Raw genomic sequence first — 26,083 nt, 5'->3', positions numbered from 1 at the left:
AATCTAGCCAGAGGTAGGCCAGGGCTTAGGGAGCATCAAGATAATAGAAGAAACTCCTGTGAGGGAGTATAGAAGCAGGGAGGCTAGTGGGAATTTCATCAGAGCTAGAGAATCCTTTTCCTTAGTCCTCCCTTCCCACTTCTTTGCTGTTTAGAATAAATCCCTGTTTCCTGTTTTTAACAACCTGTCTGGGAGACTTACAATGCACTGGTCCCAGTGAGGGAGGCTCTCTGGTTTACTTCACTGAGGAGTACTGAGGAATCAAATAAACCACAGCATCTCAACATCAGTATCAACACCATCATTATTAGTATCATTTCCATACATAACTGGGATGCTGGGAGAGAGAGTCCTGGGGAGCAAAATTCTAATTATACAGCGCTAAAGGTTAGAGATCTATGATATCTCAACTACTCAGTACTGATGGAGCCACACTGATCAGTGGTAAAGACATGTTCCTCGAGAGATGGGCTGAATACTTCCATAATGTTCTCAACAGGCCATCATCGATCACTGCTGAAGTCACTGACCATTTAACTCAGGTTGAAGTCATTCCCTCTAGCCAAACTTTGAACTGAAGAAGAGATTTTCATTGCCGGGCTCCTCTCAAGTGCCAAAGTGCCTTCTTCTGATTCAATTCCAGAAGAGATTTTTAAGGCGGGACATCCTCTGCTATACAAAAGCTATCTGAAATCTTCTAGGTTATTGGGCAAAAAGAAGTTACTCCCTATCATTGTCCACTTCTATACAGGAAAAGATATCAATGACTGATATAAGAATGAAATTCTCTTAAAAAGTCAGGATCCTAAATGATCTAGTTATACAAAATAGTAGGTCCAATTAATTATGATAAAAGTTTGTTGGTATAATTGTAAGGATTTGAAGTTTAAAATATTCACTTTACAAACAGTAGTTTGATTGCAAAAAGATATAAATATAACATGTACTATATTCTCAATATCACTCAACAACGTGATATGGTAGCATAGAAAGTTAATGTAATATTGGTTTGTATTCAGAGAAGTAAATTTCCCTCATAAGACCACTTCAAATTGTGGTTTTAAATTCTGGGTATTATATTTTAAAAAAGGACATTGATAAGCTAGAGAATATTGATAAGAAGGCTACTGTGATGGAAAAGGGTCTTGATTTATTAGTATATGAGAATTGGTTAAAGAATTAAGGATGCCTATACTGGACTTAAAAATTGAGGAAGGGGTATACAGCTGTTTTAAAATTTTGGGAAGGGTCATTAATTCAGAAAGGAATGAGGCTTAGTCTGTTTAGGATGAGTAAAGAACTAGGAGCAATGATCAATCAAAATTCAGCATAGTGTAAGGAAATAGTTCCAACAGAAGAACCTAGAGACAGCTAAATGGCAAAGTAAATTAAGCACTGGCCCTGAAGTTAAGACAAATTCAGCCTCAGACACTTACTAGCTGAGTGAACCTAGAAAAGTCACTTCACTTCTGTGTTCCTCACTTTCCTCAACTGTAAAGTGAAGATCATAACAATACCTGTAACAAAAGATTGTTATGAGAATCAAATGAAATAGTATCTGTAAGGGGCTTAGATAGTGCCTGACACATAGATATTTAATAGGAATTTGTTTTTTCTTCTTTCACTGTAAGTCTTAAACACTTGTCAGGTATTGTTCAGGGAATTCTTATTCAAATATGTATTGGACTAGATGATCTCTTATGTCCTTTCCACTTCTGAGATTCTATGCTTCTTTGGTATGATTAGATAGGGATGAATAACAGTTAACCTATTTAAAAATTAAATTAACTTCCAAATGCATGATTCATGAGTTATTACAAATGTTCCATATATATGGAGACATTGCTATTTTAAGTAGAACCTTTTATTTGACTAATAGCTCTGTTTATGATTTTATGAATACTTCAATATTATTTCATAAATCCCTGGAATATGTGCTTATGTTTTCATATCATTTTTCACTACCCAAAGCATTAATATGTCACCCTCTACACATTCTAAGAGCTTCCAAATCCAAGTTATTTCCTTTGAGTGGTGATGCCTAGGTATAAAAATATCCTGTCCTTAGATTTGTGTCACCTTTCTCCAGAGTAATGCTAAATGCTTTACAAACATTAACTTGTGGCAAGTTGTATTAGCTCTGCTTTAAGGACAGAAAATCTAAGGCTAGAAAAGATAAATGACTTGTCCAAAGACATATGACAAATCAATGGTGTAGTTAAAAATAAAATGGCAAAACAATTGAATTCCTTTCTGTTTCCTAGTCCATCTAAACCCATTGAATGCCAGGGCTGGAAAATACCTTAGATCATCTGGATTTTAGAGCTTAATCATTCATTTAAATCTCTCTGAAATTCTTCCCCTTAAGACCTAGGAATATCCATAATACTTAAAACTATTTTCATGTTAACCTTTCAAGCCTTATTCCATTTATCCCCTTTACATATGCTATATTTCAGCCAAACTGGACAACTAACTACTTTTTAAGAAATCTCAATCTGCCCTCTCTTTCCTCCATCTGTTAATTTCTGCCAGCTTTTCTCTCCATCTATATCTATGCCCACTTGAATACTTTTCTTCCTTCATGTTCTGACTCAATTTCCACCTTCTTTAAGTCGGTCAAGAAGGCAATATGGCACAGTGGATAGAATGTTAGACTTGAAGTCAAGAAATGTATTCGGTCATTTTCAGTCATATCGATGTCTTTGGCACCCCATTTGGGTTTTCTTTGCAAAGATACTGGAGAGACTTGCCTTTTCCTTTTCCAGCTCTTTTTATAGATGAGGAAACTGAGACCAACAGCATGAAATGACTTGCCTAGGATCACATGACAAGTAAGTGTTCTGAGTCCAGATATGAACTCAGAGAGATGATTCTTCTTGACCTCAGGACTGGCACTTATCCACTGTACCACCTATATGTGCAAACCCAGGAAGATTCAGGTTCAAATTTTGTCCCTAACATTATTAACCAGCCATTAAGTTGACCAGGTCTAAGACAACTAACAGCCTTTGAGCTCTAGGTCTCAGATTCTTCAAGTCTTCCTAAATTTTTCTAGTTGAAAGTGATCTTTCTCTTAAAATTTCTTTTTGTATTTTGCCTTACAAGTATTTGATACAATGACTATTTGTTGAACCCAAATAGAATGAAATCTAGTTCAGTCTTATCATTTGAAAAGAAGGAGAAACTACTCCCTAGGCATGTAAAGTGATTTATCCAAGATCATAAAACTAGATAATGGGAGAGTAAGGACTAGAACACAGGTTTCCTAATTCCTAGGCCATAACTCTTTCTCTCCTACCATGCCGACTCATACACTTCAGTGCCCTATCATTTTGGAATATGGCATTATATCCACCTCAGTGCCTGGCATCACTGATATGAAACAGAAGTCATTTAGCCCATCCTACTGACATTTCTTGTTTGTTGAAGCCATGGTTCGCAAATGCAACATTTCTTGACATTAATAACAGTCATCAAAAATTCCTGACCAACTAAGTGTTAGAAAAAAAAATCATGGCAGAGTGGGTACTGTTTTAACATGTAACAGAGGTGAGAAAACGTAGAAAATTATTTTCTCCTCTCCCTCCCTGGTCTGAAGCTTTGGTTTCTTTGGGGGTAAGGGGGGGTTCCTATCCTAGAGTTGAAAGTCATTCAATAAAATATTGGCATTTTGCAAATGATTTTGCAAAAGCTTGTCTTAGATCATTGTCTGGCCACACTCAGGAGTTAAATGATTTGCTCTTAGTCAGATGGAGAACATTCTCAGAAGAAAGACGTGAATGAAGATTTTTCTGATTCTGAGATTTGTCCTCTATCCATTGCTCCATGATTTTATGTCAGGTGCCTATAATTTTGTATAATGGCATACAGCAAACAATGTTTGTTTCATTTTTTGGCAGTGTTTTCTTTTTATTTCCTACATGCCAGACTTGCATTAAATTATATACAAGACTTTCTTTAAAGGGCACAGTCAATGTTTCCACCATCTCTGTTGCTTCACTCAATAGATCATCTATTTAAAACCCCTTAAAGTGAGTTCTACTGATCTATTCAAGGGACAGAATGAGTGGCATTGATTCTATGAGAGATTTTTAGTAGTGAACAGAAATCAGCAATAATGTATTACATGTCCTGTCTTTATTTTCCTTCTATTAAATTTGACTCTAATAATATTTTTGAGTACCTAAATATATTAAAATAGTCATTGCTAGGTAGGGAGGTAGAAATGCCCAAAAGTTGAAATATGGTCTCTGTCTTCAATATCATGATGTATTTGTGGAGAGAAGTAAAAACATGGTTGTAAACTGGAACCATGTCATTTATTTCTTCATGTTGCTTATAAGGTCTAATGATGCTTTGTTCATAGCAGCTATTCAATAAATATTTGCTGAATGGATGAATGAATGTGAAAAGCTATGTGGCTATAAGGCAGTCATTCTGAGAGATGTCACAACGAATCATTATATTGTGAGTCCCAAGTAAGTGATACAGACAATAGCAGCTGAGTTTAGGGGAAAAAACATTACTGTCAGCTGGAAAAATCAGTGAAGGCATCATAAAGGAGGTCAAGAAATGGACTTCATAGACCAAGAGAGATAGACTTTATAGGAAGAGATCAGTGTGAAATGCATACAGGGTGAGGAAAAGAGTATGAACAAAGGAGTGAAGGTTAGAATGCACATTGCTTACTTAGGATAAGTCATTTACCATTCTGATTAGAGTAGAGGTTTAACTGACAAATTCTAGTTTGAAGAGAAAATAAATAATATTAATAATGCCATCAAAGAGTTTATATATTTGTCTGATGTTTTTATGTAAAGACCATGATTTTATCAATGTTGATAATTTCATATTTTGATATATCTGTTATTCCAATGATGCTGGTACTACTTTAAAACATGGAGAAAACATTCAATGTATTCTTTCTTTGTGTGAATATGACTCATGTCCTCCCATATATTCTCCAAAAGTAGTACATCAAACATGTTGAGAGGCTGTTGATCTAAATATCTTTATTTTGTGTGGAACCCAATAAAAACTAGGAGTTGTTCCTTGTTTACTCCCTCATTCTACACAACCAGACCAAGCATATATCATAATGATATATTTTATAGTACTTGTTGTACTAAATCCATAATATTCATCAGTCCACTCACTCCTGAAATAACAATATTGATTTGGAGGGGTTAAGGATAGAAAACACATAGGGATTTACATGTAAATATTTTGCTTTTATTCAATAAAGATTAGAGGTTTGAGAAAGGAGGGAGGGGGAGAAGAGGTCTTACAACTTAATCCCTTAGTTGAAAACTCCTAACTAATAATCCTATCTTATTTTATCCTAAACTCCCAAGGGCCAGTCCAACAGAAAGTGCAGAGATCTTACATATAGAGTCTTTTGCCAAGGAGAGGCTCGAGTCCAGATGAGGAGTCCTAGAGTGTCCAGAGAATGGCTGGAGCTCCCAATATTGTCCCTTAGTCCACTTCAGGGCATTGAAAAATTCCTATCCACTCCTGCTTCAGAGTGCTGCTTATAGGATGATCCAAAGATGTCCCAGGAACATAGATCAGCCACCTCCAGCTTCTTTGGTAGCTGCCAACCCCCAAGAGTCCAACAGTCTCCTCAACCATTTGGAATCTTTCCCCTGCCATCTCTGAATATTCTCTGCCTGTCAATCATTCTTATGCACTAAGATTACATTGCAATACTCTTAATATGAATCTCTTCACTGCCCTTTGAATTACTTGAATGTTTCAGAGATTGTATTCCCATGTTACATAGCAATAAGACAATAGAAAGAATAATAGTGATGAAAAAATGTATTATAGTTACAAAAAGAAACTGGTTAGCCATTACCTTGACAACCACATCCATATGAGACATCGATACATGTATAATTTTTGAATTGCTAATTAATTTTTTGTAATTATGATTGGAGGAGGCATACCTGGTAAACTTTGGGTTCTCAACAGGAAAGACGATGATGGCAGCAGGAATTAGGGCTGCAATCATGTTTTAATAAGACACATAGAATAGAAGGCTACTCAGCACAGAAAGTACAGAGACAAGAGGCAAAAAGGGGTCATCTAGATGACTCCCTGGATACAGCACTGGACCTGGAGTCAAGAAGACCTAAGTACAAATATGAACTTATTATATGTATGCCCTTGGCCAAATCACTTAACCTCTGTTTGCCTTAATCTACTGGAGAAAGGCAATGAAAATCACTCCATTGTTTTTGCCAAGAAAACCTACAGACAGCATGTTCCAGGGGGTCACAAAGACCACATATGACTGAATGACCAAAGGTCACATATGACTGAATGACCAAACCACAACAACCGAGACAGACAGCAAGGGGAAAGGGATGGGATGGTGAAAGAAGGGGAGGAGAAGAGGCACCAAGAATTGTTCACTCTTAATGAGTTTGATTTGAGAGTACTCCACAGAATGGAACTAGATAGAATTGGGAGAGGGCTTAGGAGGCAGGAGTTGGAGGTCTCATTTTTATTTTTTTATTTTTTTACTTTTTAAATATTATTTTATTTGGTTATTTACAAACATTATTCATTGGAAACAATGATCATTATCTTTTCCTCCCCCTGACCCCCTCCCACCACTTCTCCCATAGCAGGTGCACAATTCCACTGGGTTTCACATGTGTTCTTGGTTCAACCCCATTTCCATGTTGTTGGTATTTGCACTAGCGTGTTCATTTAGAGTTTCTCCTCAGTCATTTCCTCTCAGCCCCTGTACTCAAGCAGTTGCTTTTCATCGGTGTTTTTACTCCAACAGTTTATCCTCTGCTTGTGGATAGTGTTTTTTAGATCCCTGCAGATTGTTCAGAAACATTGCATTCTCCCTAGTGCAGGAGTCCATTACCTTTGATTGTACCATAGTGTATCAGTCTCTGTGTACAATGTTTTCCTGGTTCTGCTCCTTTCGCTCTGCATCACTTCCTGGAGGTTGTCCCAGTCTCCGTGGAATTCCTCCACTTTATTATTCCTTTTAGCACAATAGTATTCCATCACCAACATAGACCACAATTTGTTCATCCATTTCCCAATTGATCCCCTCATTTTCCAGTTTTTGGCCACCACAAAGAGCACAGCTAGGAATATTCTTGTACAAGTCTTTTTCCTTATTATCTCTTTGGGGTACAAACTCAGCAGTGCTATGGCTGGATCAAAGGGCAGACAGTCTTTTTTCTCCTTTTGGGCATAGTTCCAAATTGCCCTCCAGAATGGTTGGATCAGTTCACAACTCCACCAGCAATGAATTAATATCCCTACTTTGCCGCATCCCCTCCAGCATTCATTACTTTTCATAGCTGTCATGTTAGCCAATTTGCTAAGAGTGAGGTGATACCTCAGAGTTGTTTTGATTTGCATCTCTCTGATTATAAGAAATGTGGAGCACTTTTTCATGTGCTTATTAATAGTATTGATTTCTTTGGCTGAGAAATGCCTGCTCATGTCCCTTGCCCATTTATCAATTGGAGAATGGCTTGATTTTTTGTACAGTTGATTTAGTTCTTTATAAATTTGAGTAATTAAACCTTTGTCAGAGGTTTTTATGAAGATTGCTTCCCAATTTGTTGTTTTCCTTATGATTTTAGTTATATTGGTTTTGTTTGTACAAAAGCTTTTTAATTTGATGTAGTCGGAATTATTTATTTTACATTTTGTGACTCTATATCTTGTTTGGTTTTAAAGTCTTTCCCTTCCCAAAGATCTGACATGTATATTATTCTGTGTTTACCTAATTTACTTATAGTTTCCTTCTTTATGTTCATGTCAGTCACCCATTTTGAATTTATCTTGGTGTAGGGTGGGAGGTGTTGATCTAATCATAATCTCTCCCACATTGTCTTCCAGTTTTCCCAGCAGTTTTTATCGAATAGTGGATTTTTGACCCAAAAGCTGGGATCTTTGGGTTTATCATATATTGTCTTTCTGAGGTCACTTGCCCCAAGTCTATTCCACTGATCCTCCTTTCTGTCTCTTAGCCAGTACCAAATTGTTTTGATGACTGCTGCTTTGTAATATAGTTTGAGATCTGGGACTGCAAGTTCATTTGGAATAACAAAGGATTTTTCTAAATCAGTAAAGAAATTTTTTGGAAGTTCCATGGGTATGACACTAAATAGATAAGTTTGGGTAGGATGGTCATTTTTACTATATTGGCTCATCCTACCCATGCACAGTTAATGTTTTTCCAATTGCTCAAGTCTAGTTTTAGTTGTGTGGAGAGTGTTTTCTAGTTGTGTTCATATAGTTCCTGTGTTTGTCTCGGGAGATAGATTCCTAGGTATTTTATTTTGTCTAAGGTGATTTTGAATGGGATTTTTCTTTCTAGTTTTTGCTGCTGAACTATGTATAGAAATGATGATGACTTATGCGGGTTTATTTTGTATCCTGCAACTTTGCTAAAGTTGTTGATTATTTCAATTAGCTTTTTGGTTGAATCTCTAGGATTCTTTAAGTAGACCATCATGTCATCTGCAAAGAGTGATAACTCGTTCTCCTCCTTGCCTATTTTAATGCCTTCAATTTCTTTTTCTTTAATTGCTACTGCTAGTGTTTCTAGTACAATGTCAAATAGTAGAGGTGATAATGGGCATCCTTGTTTCACTCCTGATCTCATTGGGAATGCATCTAGTTTATCCCCATTGCAGATGATATTAGCTGATGGTTTTAGATATATACTGTTTATTATTTTTAGGAATGACCCTCCTATTCCTATGCTTTCTAGTGTTTTCAATAGGATTGGATATTGTATTTTATCAAAGGCTTTTTCTGAGTCTATTGAGATAATCATGTGATTTTTGTTGGTTTGCTTGTTGATATGGTCAATTATGTGGATGGTTTTCCTAATATTGAACCAGCCCTGTATATCCCTGGTATAAATCCTACTTGATCATGGTGGATGACCCTTCTGATCACTTGCTGGAGTCTTTTTGCTAGTATCCTATTTAAGATTTTTGCATCTATATTCATTAGGGAGATTGGTCTATAATTTTCTTTCTCTGTTTTTGATCTGCATGGTTTTGGAATCAGTACCATGTTTGTGTCATAAAAGGAGTTTAGTAGAATTTCCTCTTTGCTTATTATGTCAAATAGTTTGTATAGTATTGAGATTAACTGTTCTCTGAATGTTTGATAGAATTCACTTGTGAATCCTTCGGGCCCTGGGGATTTTTTCTTAGGAAGTTCTTTGATGGCTTGTTGGATTTCATTTTCTGATATGGGATTATTTAAGAATTCTATTTCTTCTTCTGTTAGCCTAGGCAGTTTGTATTTTTGTATATATTCATCCATATCGCCTAAATTGGTGTATTTGTTACAATATAATTGGGCAAAGTAATTTTTAATGATTGCCTTGATTTCCTCTTCATTGGAGGTAATGTCCCACATTTCATCTTTGATGCTGTTAATTTGCTTTTCTTCTTTCCTTTTTTAAATTAGATTGACCAGTACTCTGTCTATTTTGTTTTTTTTTTCAAAGTACCAGCTTCTGGTCTTATTTATTAAATCAATAGTTCTATCACTTTCGATTTTATTAATTTCTCCCTTAATTTTTAGGATTTCTAGTTTGGTTTTCTGCTGGGGGTTTTTAATTTGATCTCTTTCGAGTTTTTTTATTTGCATTTCCAATTGATTGATTTCTGCTCTCCCTAGTTTGTTAATATATGCACTCAGGGATATGAATTTACCTCTCATTACTGCTTTGGCTGCATCGCAAAAGGTTTGAAAGGATGTCTCGCTGTTGTCATTTTCCTTGATGAAATTATTATTTGTTTCTTTGATTTCTTCTCTAACTAAATGATTTTGGAGTATCATGTTGTTTAATTTCCAATTAGTTTTTGATTTGGTTTTCCACATACTGTTACTGATCATTATTTTTATTGCCTTGTGATCTGAAAAGGCTGCATTTATTATTTCTGCTTTTCTACATTTGTATACCATGTTTCTGTGATCTAATGTATGGTCAATCTTTGTGAATGTGCCATGTGGTGCTGAGAAGAAGGTGTATTCCTTTTTGTCCCTATTTATTTTTCTCCATATGTCTATTAATTCTAATTTTTCTAAGATTTCATTCACTTCTTTTACCTCTTTCTTATTTATTTTTTGATTTGATTTATCTAAATTTGATAATGGTTGGTTCAAATCTCCCACTAATATTGTTTTACTGTCTATTTCTTCCTTCAGTTCTCCTAGTTTCTCCATTAGAAATTTGGGTGCTATATTATTTGGTGCATACATGTTGATTAGTGATATTTCCTCATTATCTAAAGTCCCTTTTAACAAAATATAATTACCTTCCCTATCCCTTTTAATCAGGCCTATTTTTGCTTTGGTTTTACCAGATATCATGATTGCAACTCCTGCCTTCTTTCTATCAGTTGAGGCCCAGAAGGTCTTACTCCATCCATTAATTCTGACTTTGTGGGTGTCTACCCACCTCATGTGTGTTTCTTGAAGACAACATATGGTAGGGTTTTGGATTCTAACCCATTCTACGATTCATCTACGTTTTATGTGTGAGTTCATCCCATTCACATTCAAAGTTTTGATTGTGACTTGTGAATTCTCTGGCATTTTGATATCCTTCCCTAATTCTAACCTTTCTTCTTCAGCTCTAACCTTTTAATCCAGTGATTTACTTTAAATCAGTCCCCTTTGTCCCCTCCCTTGATATGTTTCCCTTTCTAGCCCCTCCCTTTTTGTTCCATCACCTTCGCCCCTCTCCTTTCCTCCAATTTTGTTTTCCCTCCCTCCCTCCCCCCCCTTGGTTTTCCATTTTCCCTACCCTTGTTGGGTAAGATAGAATTCAAGATCCCAATGGATCTGAATGTTTTTCCCTCTCAGAGTTGATTTCCCTGAGAGTAAGGTTTAAGCAAAAACTCTCTTCCTCTCCTTCTTATAGGAGTTTTCTTCCCCTCCCCTTCCTGTGTGAGACTTTGTGTGAGAAAGATTATTCTATTTGATTTTTCTTTTCCTCCATTTACACATTACATTTTCCATATATTAATATATATATGCATATAACTGTAGTCCTTATAGAGGAGAGTTTGAATAAATGAAAAGATAACACTTTTCTCCTTTTCCTTTCCATCATATTTACCTTTTCAGGTATTTCATGCTCTTTGTTTTTTGATATCGAACTTTCCACAGAGCTCTGGTCTTTTCTTTGCAAAAACTTAGAAATCTTCTATTTTGTTGAATGCCCATACTTTCCCTTGGAAGTATATAGTCAGTTTTGCTGGATAGCTGATTCTTGGTTGAAGAACCAGCTCTCTTGCCTTTCTGAAAATCATGTTCCATGCCTAGATCATTCAGAGTGGAACTTGCAAGGTCTTATGTGACCCTGATTGGCATTCCTTTATATCTAAATTGTCTTTCTCTGGCTTCTTGTAGAATTTTTTTTCTTTTGCTTGAAAGCTTTGGAATTTGGCAATTACATTCCTGAGAGTTGTCTTTTGGGGATTTAGTGTAGAGGGTGTTCTGTAAGCTCTTTCAGTGGCTCTATTGCCCCCTTGTTCTAGAATCTCTGGGCAATTTTCTTTGATTATATCTTGTATTATGATGTAGAGTTTGCTGTTTATTTCTGGATTTTCTGGTAGTCCAATTATTCTTAAATTATCTCTTCTTCCTCTGTTTTCCAAATCTGTCACCTTGTCAGTGAGATATTTTATATTCTCTTCTAATTTCTTGATCTTTTGGCTTTGCTTTATTGATTCTTGCTCTTTTACCTGCTCGTTGTCTTCCAGTTGCCTAATTTTGACCTTTAAAGCCTGGTTTTCCTTTTCAGTTTGTTCAAACTGGTTTTGTAGTTGTGTGAAATTCTTTTGCATTAATTCTCATTTTTTTCTGCCAGAAGGCTTCCATCTTTTTTATCATTTTCTATTCAAATTCTTCAAAAGTTTGTGGAGAATTTCCATTTTCTTTGGAAGATTTTGGAGCATTTGCTTATGTTTCCTCTTCTATCTTCTCTGTATTTTGTATTTTTGCTCCATAAAATGTGTCCAAAATTGCCCCCTTCTTGTTTTTCCTGTTGTTTTGAGGCTTTTTTCCTTCTGTGCTGTTTACCTGAGCGAGGAGGGCTGGCACTTCTGTTATCTCTCTGGTGTTCAGTGGCTTTAGCCCCAGGCAAATTGTCTGTCTTCCCCAGGAAGCCCAGAATTGCTGGTGTTTCGGTGTTTCGGTGTTACTACCCTCCTCAGTTCCCTCCCAATGCTTCTCTGTTGCCTTACTTCTATGCTCTGCGCCTGGCTTGACACTCTCAGGTGTATTTCAATGCCTTTGCTGGCCAGAGGAGCCTGCACTCTGAGGGGGAGGGGCCGTGGCTTCAGGGAGCTCCAAGGGCTGGTGATAGGATTAACCTCAGGCTGAGTATGCCCTGAGGCAGGGACCTTTGGTGAGACTCAGATGGAAGGATCTGGTCAGGGGGCTACAGGCTCCCCCAGTCTCTCTCTGTTTCCCTGCTGTCTGGCTGCCCCTGCGACACTGGGTCAGGTTGTTTTCAGGATGTGGCCTTCAGAATAGCTGGCTCCCCAGGCCCTTTTGCCTGCCCTGAGGTTCCTGCTGCTGCCTCGGATTGAGTGCTCTGGGTTGGGGGTGATGGGTCCTGGGACCTTCCTTTTGCCTACCCCTTAGATCCGAGTGATCTCGAGTTCTGAGTTTTGGGGGGCCGTACCTTTTGATCCTGGTCCAGGAGGAGTGTTCCCGGGGTCTATTCTGTTGTTTGTTTTGAATTTCGGTGCCCTAGGAGCATTCAGTTTGAGATCGGTAAGGAAGGGTTTCTGAAGCTCTGAACTCTTGCTTTCTCTAAGCTGCCATCTTGACCAGAAGTCGGAGGTCTCATTTTTAAATGTTTTATGTTTTTTTGTGGAGAGAGTGGCATGGGGAGAAATAGATAAACCCATGTCACCTTGATGTTAGTTCATTAACATATCCACATCATTTCAAAGTTGTTGGTAAAACTTTAAAGTTAAAAAATTCACATCTCCTTGAAATTATCAGCACCATTTCTTGCTTTGGCATTTCTTCTGTGAGTATCTGGAATTCATCTGAGCTAAGGTTTTCTTGACAAAGAAACTAGAGTGGGTTTCTCATTTCCTTCTCCAGTGAATTAAGGCAAACAGAAGTTAGGTGCTTGGTCCATGGTCACACAATTAGAAAGTAGCTAGGTAAGGATTTGAACTCAGATTCTGTGACTCCAGACCTACTGCTCCACTTTCCTTTCCTTTCCTTTGTTTTTCCGTTTCTATCACAAACCCTGGGAAGAATTTGATGGTGTGGATAGTACAGGGGAGGAAGTCCCTAATTCTAAAGCAGTGGGAGTCAGGGTAAATATCTCTTCAAATCATGCTAACTCTCATGAGGGACATAGTACTGTTGGCTATGACAGTAGCTGGGGTCCTTCATATCTCCATAAACAATGTGGTCCTTTCCTCTGCCTTTGTCCTATGAATTGGAGAGCAGAGTAAGTGTCGTATCTAGCATCTCTGTTTCCAGATAGAGTCTGCTCATTTGATCAGGGTAGGTGATAGGATGGTTTGGAATGATGAATAAGAGTCATAAAGGTGACTTACAACCTCAGGTGACATATCACAGATAGATCAACCTCTTTCTACATGAAAGTTTTGATCAGACCAAGATAGTCATCCAATAAGGACATTTGGGCTTTTAGAGTTAATCTATTTGCCAAAAAGAACGTGTTTCTTAAAGAGCACTTCAAAATTTCAAAAACTAGTATGCTTCTCTGAGTTCTCTAGTTGAAAGCAAAGTTCTCCCTGTTTCAATCCTGAAAAATAACAAACATCAGTCTTCAAGGAGCTGACCTTTTGTTTCCTGTTTCATGTTCTATTTCTATCTTTAATATTTCTCCCAGTTTAGCCTAAAGTATTGAAAATGTTATTCATTTCGTTTCTCCTCTGTAACTTTATTAGTATTAAAAAAATACCCATCAGATGGCTAATAGAATTTCCACTGATTCAAAGACTAATCTTCAGGTCCTCACTTTACTATCAGAAGTAGCCATCGATATCCAAGCACTAAAGCAGGGACTTCATCATAAGTAACTGCTTATATGTTGATAAGGGCTTCTACTTTTTCCAAACAGGTTTGTATTTACTCTTTCATTTAAATGAATTGGGAAAAGAAATTTTTTTGATAAGTGAGGAAATAGGCAACGTGAGGTAACACAACCTTAGACTTGGATGGATACTCCACAACCCTCTGGTTAAATATGTCCCTAGAAAATAAACTCCACTAGAACACAATCAACCCATGGTCACACCCTGCTTCCAGACTTTGTTTAAAGTCTTATCACTGAAGTCAGCCTATTATCTTTTAAGTTAATTCCATTTTTGGAAAACTTTATTAGGAAGTATTTTCCTGAATAAAGCATAAAATGTCCTTCTTGTAACTTCTATCTATTGCTCCTGGATTTGTTCTATGGGGCGAAGTAAGATAATCCTAAGTCTTTCTCCCATATGACAGCCTTGAAGATCACTATCCTGTTCCTCTTGAGTCTTCTCATCTCTAAGTTAAACCTGGCAAATCAGTCATCATGGGTTATGATTTCAGGGCTTTTCAGTCTTCTTTTCTGCCCTCTACCATTACTATCCAAATGATCAAAGTCCTCCTTTAAGGTATTGTGTACAGAGTTAAATACAATGCATTCCATGTGCTTTGACTAGGACAGAATGGGGCTGAGTTTTCACTTCTGTAGTCTTGAGCATTTTGCCTCTCTTGCCTCAAGGTAAAATTTCATTAGCTTTTTGGTTTTTTGAATTACATGTTAACTCATATGAAGCTTTCTACTCACTAAAAAGTCCAGATATTTTGAGATTCATGTTGAGACATATATTCCCCATCTTATTATTGTAAAATAGAAGTTTTTGAACCAAAATACAAGATTTTATGTTCATCCTTATCAAATTTTATATTATTCACTTAATCACAGTATTCTATTCTGCCAAGACCCTTTTTTAAATCTTGATTTTGTCATATAGCTTGTTAGCTATATCTAGTAATTGTGTCATATTCAAATCTGATAAGCATCTGTAACCTTAGACAAGTCATTGATAAAAAAGAGCAAACTGAAAAAAACTTAAGCAACACTCCCATGACCACCTTTTGAATGAAATATTTTAAACAATTCAAAAGCCACCTAATTTCATTTATATTTATCCCACATTATTCTATGTTTTTCTCAAGGATACCATGACAGATTTTATCCATCTTGGTTCTATTAAAAGCCACTATCTAAAAAATAATGAATTTAATTCTATTTAGGTGAGACCTTTTCCCCCTTCAATCATAGCTCATACAACATAGTATCAATAATTACATCCACAAATTTCCACTGGAGTATCATGACAAGGGAAAAAGGTGTGTGTGTGTGTGTATATATATATATATATATATATATATATATATATATATACATATACACAGGCATGTGCATGTGTGTATTCTGTGTTTTTTCTCAGACTTTCTTAGAATCTGAGTCTATTATATATAAGCATTGGAAAAATGGAATAGATACATTATTAGAAAGATTTTGCTTTCCATACAAATTTTTGCCACTTTGGAAAACTACTTTTCTGGACTATTCTACCTTTAGTATTTTGTTTGGTCAAAATATTTGAAAGCCTTACTATATAGAATTATTTGGTCTGCAAGTCCTTCTAAGGGAAAATTCCTTTTCTATAAGACCCATCTGGTGCATCACTATCTTGATTCATTCATTTCCTAACTGGTCCTAGGTTCTATGAGAACTTTTTGTGAGCAACATCTCAGCCATCAAAAATAAACCCTAACCCTAAAGGATAGAAGGAAGACTTCTCTACAGCATGATCAGGTGGGCTATGTCTAGAGCCCCCATAGAGCCACAAATGGAAAAGGATGTTGGTTATTTATTCATTCAATAAATTAGGAAGTACAGAATTCAGAAATGACTAATTGCTCATTTCTGGACTGCCATAAGGCTACCAATGGACTGACCCTGCTTCAAATGCTTCTCTATTTCAATGAGCAATTTCATACAACCCACCACCATCTGGACCAATTCCACCTTTGAGAACACCAGTTGGTCAGCACTGGGGATGTCAAAGACACCACCCACAGATACTTTTGTCCACACCTACTGTTCCCCTCTTCTGCAGTCTCATCTTCTTCATTGCCTCACCTAACTTCTCATGCTTGCCCAGGTAGGGTAGTTTGATGTGGACATCAATGTGATTCCATCTTGTAGTTTTAGGTCTTGAAAAGAATTTCAATCTGAGTGAACCTTGTGCAGAAGTGTATGAAAACTTACTTCTTGTTAACCATAGAGAGGACTATCCATTGATCTTCCTTATTGATCCACACCAGAAAAGTCTTCTTGTCATTGTGTCAAATTCTCCTGCCATTGGGCCAGTCTTGAGCCATGCCAGATGCCAAGATGAGTGGGGAGACAGGCTTGTAAAAGAGGAAGTGGTCCTCAATCAGATGCTGCTCATGTTTAGTCACATTCTTCAAGACATGGTACTTCCCATTCACGTCACCCTCTAGACTGGCCAGAGCTTCCACAGAACTTCTCTATGGCACAGTACTCACCTCATACAGAATCCTAGGATATTCTGGCCAGTTTGAACACAAGAAGTGAGCACATAGCTAGGATCTGTATCATCAGCACCCTACAGGTTGTCAGAATTAAGATCAGTCTTATGTTCATCTCAGGCCTCTGTAGTCTCCTTGCAGGTCCTCAGTGATAGAATCTAACAGCTCCTTGGACACATAAAAGCTTTCTTCCTCTCCAATCACACAACTAAGTCATGATGAATGGTTGCCCTGGGTGGTCCACACTGGTCTGGATAATATCATCCAAGGTAAAATCACTATGTGTGTGATCTTATCTCAGAGTTTTTCATGAAGCTCAGAGTTTGGCACTTTAGGTATATGGTTGTTGTGCAAGCAGAGGTTGAAGTATTCCTTCTCAATGAGGTAGTGAGATTTCAACATGTTGTAGTGAGGGTGCTTCAGGGGTTGTAAAAGTCATGAGGATTGGAGGATGCACCTGCTTCTGCTAGGGCTGTTGTTGCAATCATAGTTACATTGTGCTCCCAGTCTAGTTTCACCTGAACTTAGTCATGAAATCCTTGATGCATCCCATTTTTTAAAACTGGTGGATGTGATCTAATGTTTGATATATTATGGAATGAAAAAAGGTAAAAAAAAAGATGCCATCACTCATGGGAATACAATAGAACTGGTCCATGTGTCTTGTGAATTTCAGGGAAACTCCTCCCTGTCCTCAGAACTCCCCTTCTTCACACCTTCCCTATAGAATGAAAAGAATATTAAAAACATTTCCATATCCCATAACCCATTGTCCTCTCAGGACCTTACTCTGGAGTAGAAAACCTAGGAGGGAGTTCTTATCTTTTCTACCTGTCAAGAACCATTTAAAGGCATTGCATTTACTTGAAGTTCCCTGAGAGAAGAAATAACCAATGTGTGTCTTGAGGTACCTAATCAAAGAATTCTCCCTTGAGGGTTCCTTTGGTTGCTCTCCCTTCTCTAAGTGGAACAACCTGAGACTCCATGGAGACCTTTAGTCAGCAACATTATTCGCTAAATGTTTTCATTGTAGTCCAAAGTTCTAATGAGTTCATTTCTCTTGTTTTTTTTTAATATACTAATATGACTTTCATAATTTAACATGGACTAGTTCTGATTCTTTGAACCCTAGTAATTCATTTTCATGATGAATAATTTTATTTTATATTTATAAGTTGCAATGGTAGTTCAGGACCTTGTGCTGGCCGGCCATATTACAAAGATTGGACCACTACTCCCAATTCACTAACAGTTCCCTATATAGGATACATTCTGCCAATCTGTATCTGAAGGGTGACTTCACAAATATCAGAGCATAGCATCACATCATATCTTTGAGAAGCTTAAGCAACAGTGAGCACAGGATGTTAGAAGAATCATCAAAAAGGCGATTGAAGTGTCTGGAGATAATATGAGGACACATTGGGTGGGAAGCCTGCAAGTCAGGTGCAGAAGTCATTGAAAAAGGTAGGAGAAGGTCCTGAATGCTTCCATCATTTTTTATTGAACCATCTGTGTTTAGGGACAAACTGATGGGAATTTATTATGTACCTGATGAAAACACAGCTTCTCAAAGAAATACATGAGTCATTTGGCATTCATATTTTGAAAAAAGAATGACTAAACTGTAGACTGATGATTGGATTCATTTATCATTCATCAGAATAGTAACAGCAAGAGCATTCATTTGTTTTGATGAAGTTGGATATTTAGTAAAAAGCAAACAAACAAAATTACTGCAAAAGTTCTTCCTCTTTAGTGTAGAAGAAAAGATGAAAAGAAGCTAAAAGACCTGGTGGGTGAAGCACTAATTTTCTTTTAGCTAAACTAAAAAGCCAGTGAATGACCTTTAAAGAAAGTGGCCATGGACTATCATGATGTATGGAAATGATGGTGAATGGAATAAAGTGTCAGAAGAAAAGGTTGGGAAATGTTTGATAGCATCTGATTGTGATATTACTTCAGGAACTTTAAGTTTGAAAGACCGTTTTCCCTGATCTTATTGGAGAAATAGAGTTTGAGAGGGAGATTTTGTGAAATCTGGAATAAGGCTTTTTGATGTACAAAGAAAAACATACCACAAATGAAGAAATATTTTCTCTTTCATTGTGAAATAGGAAAGATTTTTGTCTTTCACATATGAAGATCAGGACCATTCAATTCAACACTTCAAATTCAACAAATATTTTTTAACCTCCTACTCTGTGTGTAGAGAGATACACAGATGAAAAATAGAATATTCATTTCCCCTAAGGAATTATTGGTTATTTTAAGGTTTTTTACATCCAGGCACCACTTCACTTTTTCCATCTTTTCTCATTACTTGCCTAGTCACCCTGGATTGTTGTTCTCTTCTTTATAAGTATAATCTGCACTTTCTATTCTGAATGTGAATGCCAAACCTCTACATATTTGCTTACTGAAGGTCCTGTCAACTTTTAGGCACCTGGATCAGCACCACTTCCATAACCTACCTTTGGACTCTTCTTTTAACATTTTGCTTTTCACCTCCTTCAGGAAGTTATCTGAGGATTTTGTGCCCTACAAATTAAATTCATTTTAGAGTACTCACTCTATGTAATCATAGCTCTAGCTGGTAGAGATACAAAGTCAAATACAAAATAGGTTTTGCTGCAAAGAGTTTTACATTCTACTTGTGAGGTAGTGGGATACCCAAGTAATCAGATAAGAAAGCACAAAGTAATTTGAGGAAGGTGTACCAACAAATTGGGGAGTCAAAGAAAGCTTAATGCCATGGTGACCCCTTAGCTGACTCTTAAATAAAATGATAATGGAAGTTAATGATAGGGCAATTCTAGGCATAGTAGATTAATTACTTTACCAATGCAGTGAGGCTAGAATGGAATGCCAAATTAAGGGATTAAATAGTCTGGTTTGGCATGAAAGGCAATAATATTAAATGAATTTTAAAAGGTAGAAAGCCCCTGAAAATATATAGATCACATTTCTAATTTAGGAAAAGTATTTGAATGCCATTTGACACTTAATAGCTTATAATCTACTGTTTTTATATGTTTTAACTATGTGTCTAATATTCCCAATGAATAAAGTGTTTTGGACCCAAGGCTTCCACTTTTTGTAACTATATTCACTCATTTTGCATTTAGCATAGTGCTAAAGAATTGAATTGACCATTTCCTTTCTTAGAAATTTCATTATCTTCCTCTTCTAAAAAACATTTAGACAATTAACAGTAGCATCCCAAGTAGAAAGACCTCTCATCATTTAGCATCACATTATCTAATTTTAAAAAGCAAAAATGGTTACCTGCCAAATTGGTGCACTTTTATGTAGTGTCATTTTTTCAAACATACTGGAAATCATCACTCAGATTTGTTCTTTGGCTTCCTTCAAGTTCCAGCTAAAATCCTGCCATCTATAAGAATCTTTCTTGACCTTCCCCACCCCTTAAGAGCAATGCCTTCCTTCTATTAGTTATCTCCAATATATATTGTATATATCATGTTTGCACATAGTTGTAACATACTGTCTGGCTCATTAAACTTTGAGCTTCTTGAGGTCAAAGACTATCGATTTCCTTTCTTAGTATTTTTAACTCTTCTTAGCACTGTGTTTGGGACAAAGTAAGAGCTTAAAGAATATTTTTGACTGATCAACTGTTCCACTTCCAAGATACTTATCTGTGAAACCTGAATTAAATATAATATCACCCTCATCATCATTTTTTATTCTTCTAGTTTTACCCTGAATTACCCTAGAATTACCATTAAAATTTTATAATTGGAAGGAACCTCAGTGTTCTTCAACCATGAAGAACAGAATTGCCTCTTTGGTACACCAGATGAGAGGTTATTTGGCCTTTGTTTAACACAATCCTTGGAATTTAATAATTTAGGATTTAAATTAATGTCCATTACTCCAAGTCCATTTTATAAAGTTTATTAATAATCACTAGAAATAAAGGAATAAAAGGGTAATTTTCTAATAAAATAAGATCATGGGACTAAATTATCTTGCCTGTTTAAAAAAAAAACTGCTAGCAGCCACCATTATAGGAAGAAGAGAGAGCGAGAGGTGGGGCTACATCAAATTTATATGCTCCCTAAGTCAGCATGCAATGTGAGCAGGAAAGTGGGGTCCTGGGAATTGTAGTTCAAAGGTACAGAAATTAATTACACAGTAAGTACTTAATAAATTCTTTATCTATTGTAATCTTTGTTTCAAGATTGAAGACCTCCAGGAATGAAGAATCCACTAACTTCCCAAGCATCACATTCAACTTCTAAAAACTAATTTTTATGAATTTTTTTCTCTTCAAAGTATGCCTAAACTTATCTCCATGCAAATTCCATTCATTTCATCTACTTCAAATCTCTTGGATCAAGCAGAAGACATCTAATCTCTTTTCCTACATGGCATCATTTCAAGGTGTTGAATAAAGTAACCCCTATATCTCCTTTTCTTCCAAAACTACTTTTACTTAATTCCCTCCCTTTTCTCTGTGTCTAATACCCATCATTTGGCTTCCTTAACAATTTTGACCCTGTGGTCATCCTTTGAAATAAAATACTCTTCTCCACATTTCTTTCTCCTTTTACAATTGTCCCCAAAGGGACAAAACCTTGCTTGCTGGGTTCATGATAAATTTATTCTATCCAACCTCATGTAAGTTTTCACAGTTGTGTGACAATACTTTTTTATCATCTCTTATTGCTGTCCTCTTGCCCTATTCACAGAGGTTAGTTCCAAATTTCTTCTCTTTTTTTAAGCCTTTCAATAAATGACCTCAGTCTCCTACCTTTTTTTTTACAGCATTGAGGCCCTCCATCATAATCATTTATGAGGCAGTCTAGCTTAAGAGATAGGGAGTTGGTCCTAGAGTTAGGAAACTGGTGTCTAAATCCCAATTTCTAGATGCATTACCCTCTACACTTCAGTTTTTCCTCATTTTTAAAGTGAGGGAGTTGGATCTCTAAGATCCCTTCCAGCTCTAAATCAATTATCTCTTACCTTTAACCTCCCAAACTCCTATATTTGTATACATCTAGTTTCTTCTTGATTCCAATTTTGAGAGTTTGAGGTATCACTCTTCTATGCCAAAGCTAAATTCACTTATGCTTTCAACCCCTTCCTCTTCCAACTGTATGGTTTTGTTCCACTGAAAATCTCCTATACTCTCTTTATTCTTTGCTAGAGGACACAACTCCTTTTAGATACAGTTTTATTTAATTCATCCAATTTAAGAAAACTCTCTCTTGATCTTGTATCTCTCAAAGCTATCATTCTATGGTGATGGAATAGTATTGTGCTATAAGGAATGATGAACAGGATGATTTCAGGAAGAACTGAACTGATGATGAGTGAAAAAAAGCAAAACTAGGACAGCATCATACACTAACTGAAATATTGTGGGGCAATAAAATGTAATTGACTTTGCTTCTAACTGCAATACAATGATCCAAGACAATTCTGAGAGACTTGTGAAAAAGAATGATATCCACCTCCAGAGAAAGAACTGTTGGAGTAGAAATACTGATGAAGACATATGATTTATCGCTTGTTTTTTTGGCTATAGGATTTGAGTTTTTTGGTTTTGTAAAACTATTCACTTCTAAAAAGTCAGTAATATGGAAATTTTTTTGTATGATAATACATGTACAACTCAGATTGAATTCTTGTCAATCTCATGAGGGAGGGAGGGAAAAAAGGATGGAGACAACATGAATCATATAATCTTGGAAATCTTATGTGTAAATTTGTTATTAAAATAAAATAAAGATAAAACTTTTTAAAGAGCTATCATTCTACTTTCCTCTTTCTCACTTACAAATTTCCAGGAAAAATGTAGTGTACAACTCTCTTCTATTTTCTATCTATCATTCCTTAAGGTCCTACAATTTGGTCTTTTTCTGTACTACTCAAATATAATAAAAATAGTCATTGACATTTATATAATACTTCAATGGTCTGTCACAAAACACTTCATATATTTTTATATTGCTGGCAAAACAATTCTAATATATGGTTCTAAAACTTTCAATGGTTTCCTATTATTTAGACAATAAGATGTCACACTAGTCAGAATGCTGGACTTAGTCTGAAAGACAGAGTTCAAATTTTCCCTTACCTGCTTACTAATTGTGTGACACTGGGCAAATCACTTAATTAGTAGAGCATTTGTTTCCTAATCCACAAAATGAGGAAGATAACAAATTTTACCTCACAGTTTTGTTAACACATATTTTACAAACCTTAAAGGCTATGTAAATATTAACAACTGATATTTTTGCTAACTAAAGGCTTTGGCATTCAAATCTCTCTGTAGTATTACCAGAATCTACCTTTCTATGCTACTCTTTTTTGTATTCCTCTCTGAACTCCTGCTTCTTGGAATTTACTGCATTTCTTTCAAACTCTTAACTCAGGAGAAAAAGAAGGGAATATACTTTTATATGTGCTTACTATGTGCCAGGCACTGTGCTCAGCATTTTACCAATAATTATCTCATTTGACCCCAACTACAATCTTGGGAAGTATATGCTATTGCTATTCCCCCTTTTCAGATGAAGAAAATGAGTCTGACAAGTTAAATAAATTTTCCAGTGTCACCCAGCCATGAAGTAACTACATTTAGATGTAGGTTTTCCCGATTCAAAGCCTAGTTTTCTATTCATTGCAACACCTGGCAGCCTCATTCAAGGTCTTCTTTTACATAAGGTCTTTAAGAGATACCTTTCTCCCTTCCATCCTAATCTCCTGTCTTGTTCTTCCTTATGTACTTTGTGTATTCTAACTTGAATATTTATTTACATGCTTCCTCTTCCTATTAAATTGTAAGTTCTTTGATGTCAAGGAGTTTTTTTTTATCATTTTGATCTATTATTATCACCTAACATGGTGCCCTACATATTTTTTGGAGGGTAGGGAAAGCAAACCTGTTATTTGATTGGTGTAGAGAGCTCCCCAGCTTGTAAATCTCTTCTACCAAGACAGATCAGAACTTTTTTTTTTTTACTCTATCTTAGATAATCTCCTGGGAGCAGACAAGTCTACATGGGTGGAAGGAATTCCACCTTAGGAACTTATCTCTACACTGATGGAGTTACAGGTTGGGATGTGCATTGGCCTGGACCTATGAGATAATCCCTATAGAGAATTCTGTTTGAGGAAACTCTCTACCTTGAATTCATATTGGTATCTGCTATGTAAGTTGGTCTTGGAAAATGACCCAGGACCATTTAGAGGTATTAAATGTCTTATCTAGGGTCACACAGCTTATATGTATCAGAGGCAGAACTTGAATAACCATGTTCCTTATCTCACATCATTCTTCCTTTTCTTGCCTGGACCATAATAGGAATTTTATAAATGTTTAATGAATTGAATCAGGCTGGCTGATTTCTTGCAAAATATGACTGTGATCTGACAAAATTTCTGGCTCATTTCCTGGAAATACCTTTTCTAAGCAATATAGTATGTATTGTCAGATCATCAAAATTTGTATTTACTAAATTATAATTACCTCTATCATGGTCTATGACTACTCAGAAAAGAAGGATACTTCAAATATACTATATAGCAAGTCATACAAGTCAAGTTGGTATATATGTGAAACTAAAATTTTCTTTTAAAATTTTTGACCTTTATCCCAGAATTTATATAGTTGGATCTATAATATTATTAGTGATATTATTTCTAATATGAGAAATATTAGCAGCTTTATTGAAGTGACAACATAATTTCCTAGCCTTAAGGAGCTAAGTACCTGCTAATGGGCAGGGAAATTAGTCCAGTTTAGATTCCTATGCCCTTTCATCTTTCTTACTCCTTTAATTGTCCATTAGAAATCACATTAGCTTTAATAATTAGAGTGCAGAGTATTCCTTTGCTATTATCACCAATATATAGGTCAGCTGAATTTTTGAGGTTATTTCTAATTTGTATGCTGTAATGAAGAAAGTTAAAATTTTATTAACAGGTTATGTCCCAAAAGTTTACTTAAAATTGAGTTGTTTGGAATTCAAAATGAATTTTCCCCTAAAAACAGTATTTTAAATGGTTATTAGTTTTTTCAGGACAGTTCATAAAAGCCTATTTAAACCTTTCTTCTTGAATATACCTGAACTATAGAGTTTCTAATAATGTAGAGTATGAGCATCATTTCTAACAGAATTTCTAGCAGGAAACATATTTAAAATTCCATCTTAATGGGAGCTGACAGGAGTGGAAGGCTTTAGTAGAGGCTAAGGACTCTTAGGACTATGCAGGAATACAATTCCAGTCAAGGCCTGTTTTTTTTGTTTTTGTATTTCCACCATTTATCACAGCAGGCATGTAATATGCAATTAATGACTGCTTGTTGAACTGAATTCAATACACTTATTTGGCAGAAAGAATTTAGACATGGTGGCTACTGCTGGGGAAGGGAAGACAGAAAGAGAAATGGTGAAGGGAGGGAGGTGGAGAGATAGCCTTTATGATGAGTCTGGCATTGAGCTAATCACAGTCAAGAAATAGACAAACATGTTCAGGCATCTTCTATAGGCCAGATCAGGAACAGTATTAAGTGCTTGGAGACGCAAAGATAAAATTAAATTGGAAGCTTACATTCTATAAGAAGAGACAACATAAATGCATATAAGTATATGAAATAGAAGTACTTACTAAATATTTAGTATTAGATAATTTAGACAGTTTAGATGGGGATGTTGTAGCAGCAGAAGAACCTGAAAGGTCTTACATAGACTATGATGTTTAAACTGAGCGTTGAAGCTTTAGAAGGATAAAATGGAATTGGAGTTAGAGCTCTGTGGGGAGGTTCTAGAGCAAGGAGTTCTTGGAATTGGGACAGGGAAGGAATGGGTTGGGATGATGGATAGAAGGGAATATATGTTCATATGTATGAATCATTTGAAGTCAGGGTCAGCCTTTATATGATATATGCCAATCCTTCATTTTGTATATGCTTTTAGTATTTCAGGCTACATAAACACTGTGAAAATCCCTAGAAGCTATTATTCTGTAACCTGGTCTGGACATTTTGGAAAATTTGGATAGCAGGTGTTATAATCTACTCATAAATTCCCACATCTTATCTTTTGGTTCATTCTCGAAAATGGTTGGGAACAATACAGAACTCTGCCCTTCTCTTGTATAATATTTCTATTGTTCAACTCATTTTGTCAGAGAGTTATTTTCCTGGTCATATTTCCTTTGGGACTAATCCATAAAATTCATACTAGCCTTGAAATATTTTTATAGAAACAAATGTTCCATGTATTTCTTGCTTATGAACATAGTTCATGGATAGTGTCATGAATATGCCCTTTTTGGAGAATTGCATCCACAGTCCATCGGTCTGGGTTTGTGTTTACTTGTCAGTATAGTTATTTGAATAGTAGAAATGATGATGTCATTATTCCTGAGTAAGAGTCCTCAAAAACAATTGTTTATCACTAGATTTTATGTCACCATCTTTCCTTTG

General features: G+C 36.1%; 1 protein-coding gene and 1 pseudogene across 7 annotated transcripts in view; one reads left to right on the top strand and one right to left on the bottom strand.

Annotated features, from left to right (window-relative positions):
* CNBD1 (cyclic nucleotide binding domain containing 1) overlaps positions 1-26,083 on the top strand; it is a 634,668-nt gene that overhangs the window by 543,496 nt on the left and 65,089 nt on the right. The window lies entirely within an intron of this gene.
* Positions 15,983-17,019, bottom strand: LOC107652020 (creatine kinase B-type-like; annotated as a pseudogene).

The sequence above is a fragment of the Monodelphis domestica genome, chromosome 3 (assembly GCF_027887165.1).
Source record: "Monodelphis domestica isolate mMonDom1 chromosome 3, mMonDom1.pri, whole genome shotgun sequence".
Lineage (NCBI taxonomy): Eukaryota > Metazoa > Chordata > Mammalia > Didelphimorphia > Didelphidae > Monodelphis > Monodelphis domestica.
This window is presented reverse-complemented; position numbering and strand designations above follow the sequence as displayed.